The sequence below is a fragment of the Sinocyclocheilus rhinocerous genome, unplaced genomic scaffold, assembly GCF_001515625.1.
Source record: "Sinocyclocheilus rhinocerous isolate Xijiao unplaced genomic scaffold, SAMN03320098_v1.1 scaffold1202, whole genome shotgun sequence".
Lineage (NCBI taxonomy): Eukaryota > Metazoa > Chordata > Actinopteri > Cypriniformes > Cyprinidae > Sinocyclocheilus > Sinocyclocheilus rhinocerous.
The window spans coordinates 395,065-406,219 of NW_015657483.1; the positions used below are offsets into that span (position 1 = coordinate 395,065).

Consider the following 11,155-nt stretch of genomic DNA (forward strand, 5'->3'; position numbering starts at 1 on the left):
TTGGCTATTGCTACAAATATACCCCAGCGACTTAAGACTGGTTTTGTGGTCCAGGGTCACAAATGCCAAAATGCTCACACACTCACTCTGCTCTCCCCCGTTTCGCATTTCTCTCGCCACGCATATCTGTCACGGCACACAGATATCACAGAGAGCAGTCACGCTCTTCTGTAATACATGAGATTCAATCCAACAGATAAATTAGTGTCAGTTTCCACATCCCATTCCAAGCCACCAGCTCCTCTCTCTCTCACTGAGTGTTGGGTGTTCTGCATTCTAAATGAGAAGGCATCAATCACAGGCCTCCTTACAATTCACTCTGCTTACATGAACACTGTAAGTCTTTGTGTGTGTATTAGTGTATGGTATTTATAAAGGGTGTGTTTTGTGTTTATGTGCGCTTGGTATCATATCTCACCAGTCAATAAAAGATACGAGATGGCTTCAAATTAAAATGATGTAAGAAGCTGTTGGTGAATTAGTTATTGAGACAACAAAGAGAAAGCATTAACAGTATGCACCACAATTTGTGCATGAGATTCAATCCAACAGATAAATTAGTGTCAGTTTCCACATCCCACTCCAAGCCACCAGCTCCTCTCTCTCTCACTGAGTGTTGGGTGTTCTGCATTCTAAATGAGAGGGCATCAATCACAGGCCTCCTTACAATCCACTCTGCTTACATGAACACTGTAAGTCTTTGTGTGTGTATTAGTGTATGGTATTTATAAAGGGTGTGTTTGTGTGCGCTTGGTATCATATCTCACCAGTCAATAAAAGATATGAGATGGCTTCAAATTAAAATGATGTAAGAAGCTGTTGGTGAATTAGTTATTGAGACAACAAAGAGAAAGCATTAACAGTATGCACCACAATTTGTGCACAGCGCTGCTGTTTTTAATGACTTAAGCTACCATGAGAGCACAACTACACCTGGAGTGATGTTCACTGGCCAAATTAATATTAAATACAACTGACAGACATTCAATAAATAGCATACAATACTGTTCAAAAGTTTAGGGCTGGTAAGATTTTGTTTAATGTTATTTAAAGAAGCCTCTTCTGCTCACCAAGGCTGCATTTATTTGATCAAATACAGTACAGTAAAACAGTAATACTGTGAAATATTATTACAATTTAAAGACCCTTTTTAAAAGTTTTAAATTTGCATGAAAAAAAAATTCTTTCTGTGATGGCAATGCTGAATTTTCAGCATCACACGATTCTTCAGAAATCATTTTAATATGCTGGATATTTTTGGATTCTTTAAAGAAATGGAAAGAACAGCATTTAAATATAATTATGTAAAAAGTTCTTACTGTTACTTGTGATCCATTTAATGCATCTTTGCTGAATAAAAATGTTAATTTCTTTCTACACTTAAGCAACACTTGAAAATGTACTTTTATTTAGAGTGTTTATTAAAGGAGCCATTTCAACTTAATAATAATATTATTAATAATAATAAGTTACAGACCAACATTATCAACAGGAAATACATCAACAGTAAAGAAAACAATGGAAAATAATGACTCAATGATGAACATTGCAATTTTTCATTAAAAAAAAATAAATAAAGAAAAAAAATCTACCAAAAAAGGTAATGTTTAAGAAAATAAAGACTGTTTCTGAAGCAAGGAACCTTAATGAACTTTGCAAATTTTAATAAAAAAAAAACACACTAAATTAATGATAAAATAATTTTGATACAAGAAGCCTTGGATGATCATTGCAAATTTTCATTAAAAATATAGATAAATAAAAATCTAAAAAATAGTCATGTTAAACAAAATTTGTAATGCAAGAAACCTTGATGAACACTGCAAATTTTCATAAGAAAATGAAGGTGAAAAAATCTACAAAAATGGTCATGTTAAAATAATGACTGTTTTTGGTGCAAGATGATGTTTGATGAACAATGCAAAATATTCTGGCATGCAAATAAGAGCAGTATCATTACGCTAATGTGAAGCGGATCCAAACATCTGCCAGTGAACTGGCCTTCATGGCAATAGGTCACAGAAACAGACAGATAATATGGTTGGCGTGTGCATGAAGAGAAAGAGGAGTCTTTAATAAGGAGGATGACATGGCTGGGTCCACACCAAAGACCTCGGCTAAAAGATCATCCCACCGACCTGTCACTCACCTATTCTTCCTCTCTCCCGCTCTCTTTTCTCTCCCAAGGTTTGGCAGACTAATCCCACACAGCGAGCGGAGTCAAGGGGCAAACACAATCTCAGAGCTGAATGAGACGCTCTCTCACACCTGGAGCACTGTGCAGAGAGACAGTCATGCCTCCCCAGCCATCTTCCCTGTTTACCCACACTGCACCAGGGTGTTAATTGCTTTTGGGGGGATTAGTCCTGACTGAGCAGGGCTTAAGCCACAGAGCCTTTGCGCTGTCACACACGTGCTGGGCCCCCAGAGTCCTCCCTGGCTCTGGACCAGCGGCGGGGGAGCTGCACTCTGGATCACCGGTGCTTAAAGTGCAGATGGTTCCTCACAGCTGATTGGATATCGAGTTGAGTTTAGGCTGATTGATAGTAGCTGAGGTAAGCAAAGAAGATCAGCTCATTTAGACCTGGGGATCTCAACGAGGTTGTGCGGATACAGATGAGTGGATAGAGAGAACAAGGAGAACATAGTGAAAGCATGATGAAGAGCCGATGAAAAATATGTGATGTCACGTACTAGAGGAGTCTGCTTCATTGTCTGCCATTGATTAGATTGAGAGAGTCAGAGGAGTGACCCCTCAAGCAGGAATGGACCGTCCCATCCAGGGGTTCGCTTCTCCCAGTGGGTGTTTAAACAGGTTAAAGGAAAACCTGAACTGATTTCATTTACTTTAAAACTAAAGTATAAAACAGAAGTTACAGGCTGTCAAAAAGTAACAATTAATTTGTGACCAATTTATGTTATATTATAATTATGTTTAATTGTAATATAATTAAAGTGTACAGGATATCACTTCTCTCAGTAAGGCTCAATAATTTCTTCATCAACATCAAATCTTTAGTAATCATTAATAATAATTAATATTTGTAAAACGGCCATTAAGTAATTCACTTTGAGATGAGTAAAGAGTACAGTTGCATAATCTATATCTATATTAATAATTGTTACATATTCATTTCAATTATTATAATAACAATAATGCATAATAATTAATTGCAATAATGCATGTGACTGGATGGATGGATGGAACAATAGAATGACAGAATGATAGAGAGAACGATAGAACGATAGAACGATAGATAGATAGATGTTAGAAGGATAGAATGTTAGATTAAATATGACAGACTGACCGACCGACCGAGAGATAGATAGATAGATAGATAGATAAATAGACAGACAGACAGACAGACAGACAGATAGATAGATAGATAGATAGACAGACAGATGGATAGATGGATAGATGTTAGAAGGATAGAATGTTAGATTAAATGACAGACAGACAGAATGACTAACCAACCGACCGATAGATATGACATGGCTGGGTCCACACCAAAGACCTCGGCTAAAAGATCATCCCACCGACCTGTCACTCACCTATTCTTCCTCTCTCCCGCTCTCTTTTCTCTCCCAAGGTTTGGCAGACTAATCCCACACAGCGAGCGGAGTCAAGGGGCAAACACAATCTCAGAGCTGAATGAGACGCTCTCTCACACCTGGAGCACTGTGCAGAGAGACAGTCATGCCTCCCCAGCCATCTTCCCTGTTTACCCACACTGCACCAGGGTGTTAATTGCTTTTGGGGGGATTAGTCCTGAGCAGGGCTTAAGCCACGGAGCCTTTGCGCTGTCACACACGTGCTGGGCCCCCAGAGTCCTCCCTGGCTCTGGACCAGCGGCGGTGGAGCTGCACTCTGGATCACCGGTGCTTAAAGTGCAGATGGTTCCTCACAGCTGATTGGATATCGAGTTGAGTTTAGGCTGATTGATAGTAGCTGAGGTAAGCAAAGAAGATCAGCTCATTTAGACCTGGGGATCTCAACGAGATTGTGCGGATACAGATGAGTGGATAGAGAGAACAAGGAGAACATAGTGAAAGCATGATGAAGAGCCGATGAAAAATATGTGATGTCACGTACTAGAGGAGTCTGCTTCATTGTCTGCCATTGATTAGATTGAGAGAGTCAGAGGAGTGACCCCTCAAGCAGGAATGGACCGTCCCATCCAGGGGTTCGCTTCTCCCAGTGGGTGTTTAAACAGGTTAAAGGAAAACCTGAACTGATTTCATTTACTTTAAAACTAAAGTATAAAACAGAAGTTACAGGCTGTCAAAAAGTAACAATTAATTTGTGACCAATTTATGTTATATTATAATTATGTTTAATTGTAATATAATTAAAGTGTACAGGATATCACTTCTCTCAGTAAGGCTCAATAATTTCTTCATCAACATCAAATCTTTAGTAATCATTAATAATAATTAATATTTGTAAAACGGCCATTAAGTAATTCACTTTGAGATGAGTAAAGAGTACAGTTGCATAATCTATATCTATATGAATAATTGTTACATATTCATTTCAATTATTATAATAACAATAATGCATAATAATTAATTGCAATAATGCATGTGACTGGATGGATGGATGGAACAATAGAATGACAGAATGATAGAGAGAACGATAGAACGATAGAACGATAGATAGATAGATGTTAGAAGGATAGAATGTTAGATTAAATATGACAGACTGACCGACCGACCGAGAGATAGATAGATAGATAGATAGATAAATAGACAGACAGACAGACAGATAGATAGATAGATAGATAGACAGACAGATGGATAGATGGATAGATGTTAGAAGGATAGAATGTTAGATTAAATGACAGACAGACAGAATGACTAACCAACCGACCGATAGATAGTACATACAACAGCATAAACAAAAAGTTAATTTACAAGATGAATTGAATTGTCTAAAGTAAATCTGACGGATTAAACTGTCTTGTTTGCCTTTTTACGTCTTGCATACCTGATAGCCTGACTCATCACTGTTTATTGTAAGAAATATGACAAAGTGATTGATGGATGGACTCTCGAAAAAGGAGTGACAGCTAAAAGTGTGTGGAGATGGCAGCTAAATTGATCTGGAGGAAACAGGAAATTGTCATCCCTTAATCCTGGTGTGTCTTTGAATCTTTGTTATTTTAGTATTATTTATATACTATTGTATAAATATTAATATTTTGAATTAGCTTTCCTTTTTATATATTTTCAGTTTACGCTTAGGTTTTCATTTTAGTTTTATTAATTTTGTCATGTGCTTTTTTCATTTTATTGTTATTTTTTCTATATACTGCAGTTTCAAGTTATTTGTATAGTTCTAGTACTTAAATTTAGTACTTATTAAAAATAGAAATGTTGCCTTGGCAACTAATTGAAATAAGTTTAAGTTTGTCATCTAATATTTATATACATTTTGTCCAGCTTTATTTCAATGACTGAAAACTATTTTAATACAGTAGCTTTAGTTTGTTTATAGTAACAGAATTCTAAGGGATCTCAAAACCATGGTCATTAGGAGCCTTTACAGTCTCTGGACAAAACTTACAAAGCATTTCCCTAATGAGGAACATTGTAATAATCAGAAATTGCTTGTATCGCTAACACTCATTAACCGATAAATTTATGTAATGCGAGCCACTTGTTTATAGAATCCAGGCTCAGATGTGCTGACTCATGTTTGACACTATAAACATTCAATAATTAATAACGAGTCGTTCTTTTTGATATGTCAGTCTAACATGAATGACTGCATGTGAAGTCATGTAACTGCACAGCATGTTAAATAAATCCTCATTATGAGCGGTGCTCCAGTCTGATTGATTAACAGATTGATCTGAGCTCCCCTTGGTGTCTGTACTTGTGCCTGCTCTGCTGGGAGGGCCCGGGTCTGTGGCTCTCTGCCATCTCATTAAAAAGCACCCCTTCGGGTGGTGCTGGGAAGGAAAAGGGATGTTCTCCGTAATGCCAAAACTATCCTCTGAGACCGGAAAAACAAACAGCAACATTTAGAGAATAGTTCGAAGATGGAGCACGCCACTATATCGGCAGTTCATAAGACTCACTGTGACATTATGGGTGTTTGTAATATTAGCACTTAACTGACGGTTAAGACTGCCACTACAGAATATTAAAGTCATACTCATACTCCACACTTCATAAACATGCCATTGACTATAGGTATGGGAAGCATAAGGAATGTAACACATCCCGGTTTGTTTCCTCTTAATGTTTACTGCTCCCTCAACAGTACCATTAATAATTAGTTTAGTATTTTATTTTAATTTCAGCTTGAGAAAGAAACTCAAATCTGAAAAAAAAATGGAACTTCATTACCAAATGTCCATTCATTGGTGCATTCGATTTTCTAAAAAGAATCATACAAATAATTTTCTCAGGAATCAAACTACATTGGTCAGACTATACAGTTTTGATTCACTAAAAAGAACCAAATCATAAGAAGTTGAGGGGGCGCATGCGCAAGTGCTGACCCAGACGCTGGCGTGTTCGAGTTTGTTTGTTTTGTCTTATAGTTGTCTTATATTTTATTTCTGATGCTATTTTACTCTTAGATTTTTAGAGATATGATTTTTACATTTATTTTGGTTTGGATTTGGAGTCTAAAATGCGTCGTCGATCAAGTTATTGCACTGGAAGCCGAAGTGGAGTTGGGAAGTTTGAGAAACAACGGACTAATGAGTAAAATGACTTACAGCCGCGAGGATTTACTAAGTCTTCGGTATAACATGAAAGTTCCGCCGAGTCCTCCTTGTGAGAAAGGAACTATGCTGTGGGAACAAAAATAGGATCGTACGGCTGGTGTCTCATATGAACAAATTACTATAAAAGGTGTAAAGGTAGAGCAAGTTTCACATTTTAAATATTTAGGTACAATCATTGATGACAAACTCTCATTCCAGGAAAATGTCACTCACTTGGGAAATAGGTGGCTGTATATTTCATCATTCGGATCAGATACTTTTTTGTTTGGGATAAAATTCACTTCTCAGTTTCTGAACCTAGTGTTGACAACACAAACAATTTAGGCCTGTTTCACAAATCTTGCTTCCTCAGAACATAAATGAAGCAGCACAATTACAACAGCTGGCTCGCATTGAGCTTTTAAACAGACAGTGTTTCTGCTGCATAACAGAGATGTGGCTCTACACAGAAAATTAAATTACTTCTGGTTTATCACATAAGTTCAGTGCCAAAATGATACTTGCAGCAGGGTACCAAAATGAATATGTGCCACTTACATACCGCAGACAAAAAAGGGGGGTGGATACAGGCCTTATTCTTCCTGTTCCTTTCTACAGAGTTTCTCCTCAACCTTTTCTGTTCAAATTATCCAATTTCCCAGTACTCCCTGTTTCTTTAAGCAAAAAGAGATCTAGAGTATTTGTTTTAGCCATGTGAGAAGTATCATCCTGCTGGAAAAAGCACAGCTGAGCCGATCTCCTGCAGACATTAATTGTAAGAGGAAGTGGATTAGTGAATTAGGGGGTACCAGGGAACTGAGAGGAGATTGGGGAGAGGGGTATAACGGAGAGATCAGATCCGCCCGCCTGCACAGCTCCAGGAGTCCGAGAGGAAGCTGAGCCTTAGACGGGGGATCAGAGTGATGGAGAAAGCAAGAAAAAGACATGCAAGACCACAAGCTGTCAGAATATGTGGAGTAAAAGCTTTGAAGTCCGCAAGACTATCGAGCCTAAGGCCTGTTTCACACATGCCCTGCTTCCTGCATCGCAGAAATGATTTCTGGGTTATCGAATATTTCCTTTAGTAACAGGCAAAAGCTATAAAATGGTTATCAGGAGTGGGCCATACACTACCATTCAAAAGTTTGGGGTTGCTACGATGTTTTTGAAAGTCTCTTAAGTTTACCAAAGCTGCATTTATTTGATCAAAAATACAGGAAAAAAACAGTAACATTGTGAAATATTATTACAATTTAAAATACTTATTTTCTGTTACGTTATATGTAATATATTTTAACATTTATTCCTGTGATGACAAAGCTAAATTTTCAGCATCATTACTCCAGTCTTCAGTGTCACATGATCCTTCAGAAATCATTCTAATATGCTAATCTGGTGCTCAAAAAATATTCTTATTTATTTACAGGGGAGAAGTCAAATAGAGTTTCATTGTACTTGCGCATAATGGCAATAAAGATTACTCTAATAATATATTCTATTCTATTCTATTCTATTCATCAACTTAAGGTCAATTCACACCGCACTGACAAATTCCGATAGACAAGCAACAGATACTTCATCAGGTTTTGTCGGCTCAGTGTGTTACTCCTGGTGTCTGTTGGCGTCTGTTGGAACTCATTTTCACCGATTGAACATGCTGAATCAACACTTGTCGGGTCATGGAATGTCTGAGAAGTGACCATAATCTGGTGATCATCCTCACTGGTCGGAGTCTGTTGGTGCAAGGTGAATTGGCCTTTACTGTTATATTACTGACCCCAAACTTCTGAACAGTAATTTACACAAGGGAAATTTACAACCAAATGACAACTCATTTCACCCCTACAAACTCAGATGTAATCAAATGTCAGCCACCCAGACACCCATTAAATAATAAATAAATATTATTTAAAAAATAAATAAACTGCAACAATAGACCCCTCAAATCATCTAGATTCAGTCAGACTTACAGAACAGAAAGTACATGCAATCATCAAAGAAATAGAAATCTAGATACTTTTCATGTTTAAATCTTTGAAGTCTGTATACATATCAACCTGTATCAGTTATTCGGGATGTCTCGCTCTCATCGCATTTTTCAAATGACTCATAGGGGTGTGTAATTTAGCAGCTTTATGGCTGGGCTAATTGCTGATATATTTTGGTGGGAGTCTATCGAGGAGCGGGTCACGGCCTCCTTCCTCTCCTGATTAGTGCAGGTCAGCGATAATGAGTGAGAGGTTCATAGCAGCTGCCAAGCCCCTCGACTTATCAGTACGCACCTCAGGTCAAACTTTTGATCTCAGCTTTTGGAGTCCAGGGCAGGCTGACCACAGGAGGATGACAGCAGAGGTGGAGGGATGGGAGTTCTAGCCTTTAATTAAGAGCTCTGTGTTTCATAACACACCATATTATGGATAGAAAACTGACTCATTTAAAATGTGAAGCTGAACTGAAATAAGTAGGATTGCATCAAACAAGTCTGATTGAACTCGGCACTGCATCTGACCAAAGATTCGTCTTCTCTCCAACACAAACCAATGTTTTTCCAACACATAAACAGAAGCTACCTTAAAATGTTCATGAAAACATGCTGAAAATTTACTCACCCCATGCAAGATGTAGACGAGTTTGTGGTAAAACTTTACTTTAAAGCATTGATGTAAGTCATTATAAAGGTATTCATAATATATGTTGTAATGTATTATCTTTTCATAAACAACTGTAACCAAAGTTCAAATGCATTATAATATTTGAAGGTTTTAATGCATTATACCTTCTAAAGGTGAAAGAATTAATAGTTTATTATAACTGTGGTTACAATTATTCATAAGACATCAAAAATGCACAAAGGTGCATTACAAGGCATAATTAATGCATTAAACCTATTTTTATAATGCATTATATATAAAGGCTTTAAGCGATGGGTTTGATTCTTTATAGAAGCAGAATTGGAATACCTTCTAAAGGTGAAAGAATTAATAGTTTATTATAACTGTGGTTACAGTTATTCATAAGAATAATCAAAAATGCACAAAGGTGCATTACAAGGCATAATTAATGCATTAAACCTATTTTTATAATGCATTATATATAAAGGCTTTAAGCGATGGGTTTGATTCTTTATAGAAGCAGAATTGGAGAAATTTAGCATTTCATCACCAGTGGATCCTCTGCAGTGAATGGGTGCCGTCAGAATGGATCCACTTATTCCCAATCTTTTCCGATAAAGAAACAAACTTATATACATCACAATATAGTTTTTGATTCACTAAAAAGAACCAAATCATAGGATTTATTGCAAGTCAAGTCTGAGCTCCTCAGCACAAAATAAATCATGTAGCTTTAATCTGCAGTGCACTTTTTGAACTTTAGGGATCACTGTGCGTGTGTGAACACCACTGTTACAGAGCTAGTTAGGTAGCATGAGGCTTGTCACATGACTGCACCACCCTGAACCTGTACTTGGCCAGCCATCCTAACCACCAAACTAGTTTCCCCTATTAAGCAACATCTAACCATAACCTGTTCCGAAGAATTCACATTTGAAAATACTGCACATGGCCTGGAGCTATCAGTCAGTTGGTCATACAAGTACGTGAACTGCAAGTATGCTGCAAACCGTAATGGCCTGGTGAGCATGCCTGGACACCAAGAGAGGTCATATGTTATCTGAGGTGTCAGGTGTACCTTCACCTCCAGATGGGCAAAACGTGTCACATTCAATTCTTAAGCTAGTTTACAACACTTAGGCCCGAGACATACCCTAGCCAAGTATGTGAACAACAATGCTTCTAGCTACACAATTTGAGTTTGCACTGTGAAATGTAAAAGAGAATTCAAAATGTAATGCATAAAGATTTTCAGACCAAATGGCCACTATAGCAGATAATCGTGTACATTCCTTATAATACAGGCATTTTTCTACTGTCATGACACAGCAACATTTTAAAATAAATCTCACAAAGCATACTAATTACAGTTAGTTAAACTGTCAACATGTTCATAGTTACAGTTGCCGATTGAATAACACATCCAGTTTAATGACACATATATTAAACAAATACGCAAATATATTACATTTCCATGCTTGTATAAAGTATTTTTCTGACCTATAGTATATAGAAGCATATTAATGGAAATATCAAGAAGCATGAAGTATATCAGTATTAATTAGATTTTTTTCTTTTTTTACATTTTTCTATTAAAAAAAATAAAACATTTTGGGAAAAATTTTTCAATGTTTACATTTTCTGACAATATATATATATATATATATATATATATCCAGTATATTTCCTTACATCCTTAAAACAAAATAAAATTGTTTTTTTGAGCAAATTGCTCTTATTTTACAGTTTTTCTGAACTGCTAAAACACTAAACCCCAATCTCTGAACCAAATTCTCACTAGCTTAAACCAATTTGGCGAATAAA

At 36.9% G+C, this 11,155-nt stretch overlaps 1 protein-coding gene and 1 long non-coding RNA gene across 2 annotated transcripts in view; one reads left to right on the forward strand and one right to left on the reverse strand.

Annotated features, from left to right (window-relative positions):
* LOC107721022 (uncharacterized) overlaps positions 1 to 6,559 on the forward strand; it is a 15,572-nt gene extending 9,013 nt beyond the window's left edge. Inside the window, exon 3 of the long non-coding RNA XR_001637670.1 lies at positions 6,479 to 6,559. This is a non-coding gene — a long non-coding RNA (uncharacterized LOC107721022). The remainder of the gene's footprint in view (positions 1 to 6,478) is intronic.
* Positions 1 to 11,155, reverse strand: part of LOC107721020 (receptor tyrosine-protein kinase erbB-4-like) — a 344,542-nt gene that overhangs the window by 246,979 nt on the left and 86,408 nt on the right. The gene's annotated exons all lie outside the window — the stretch shown is intronic.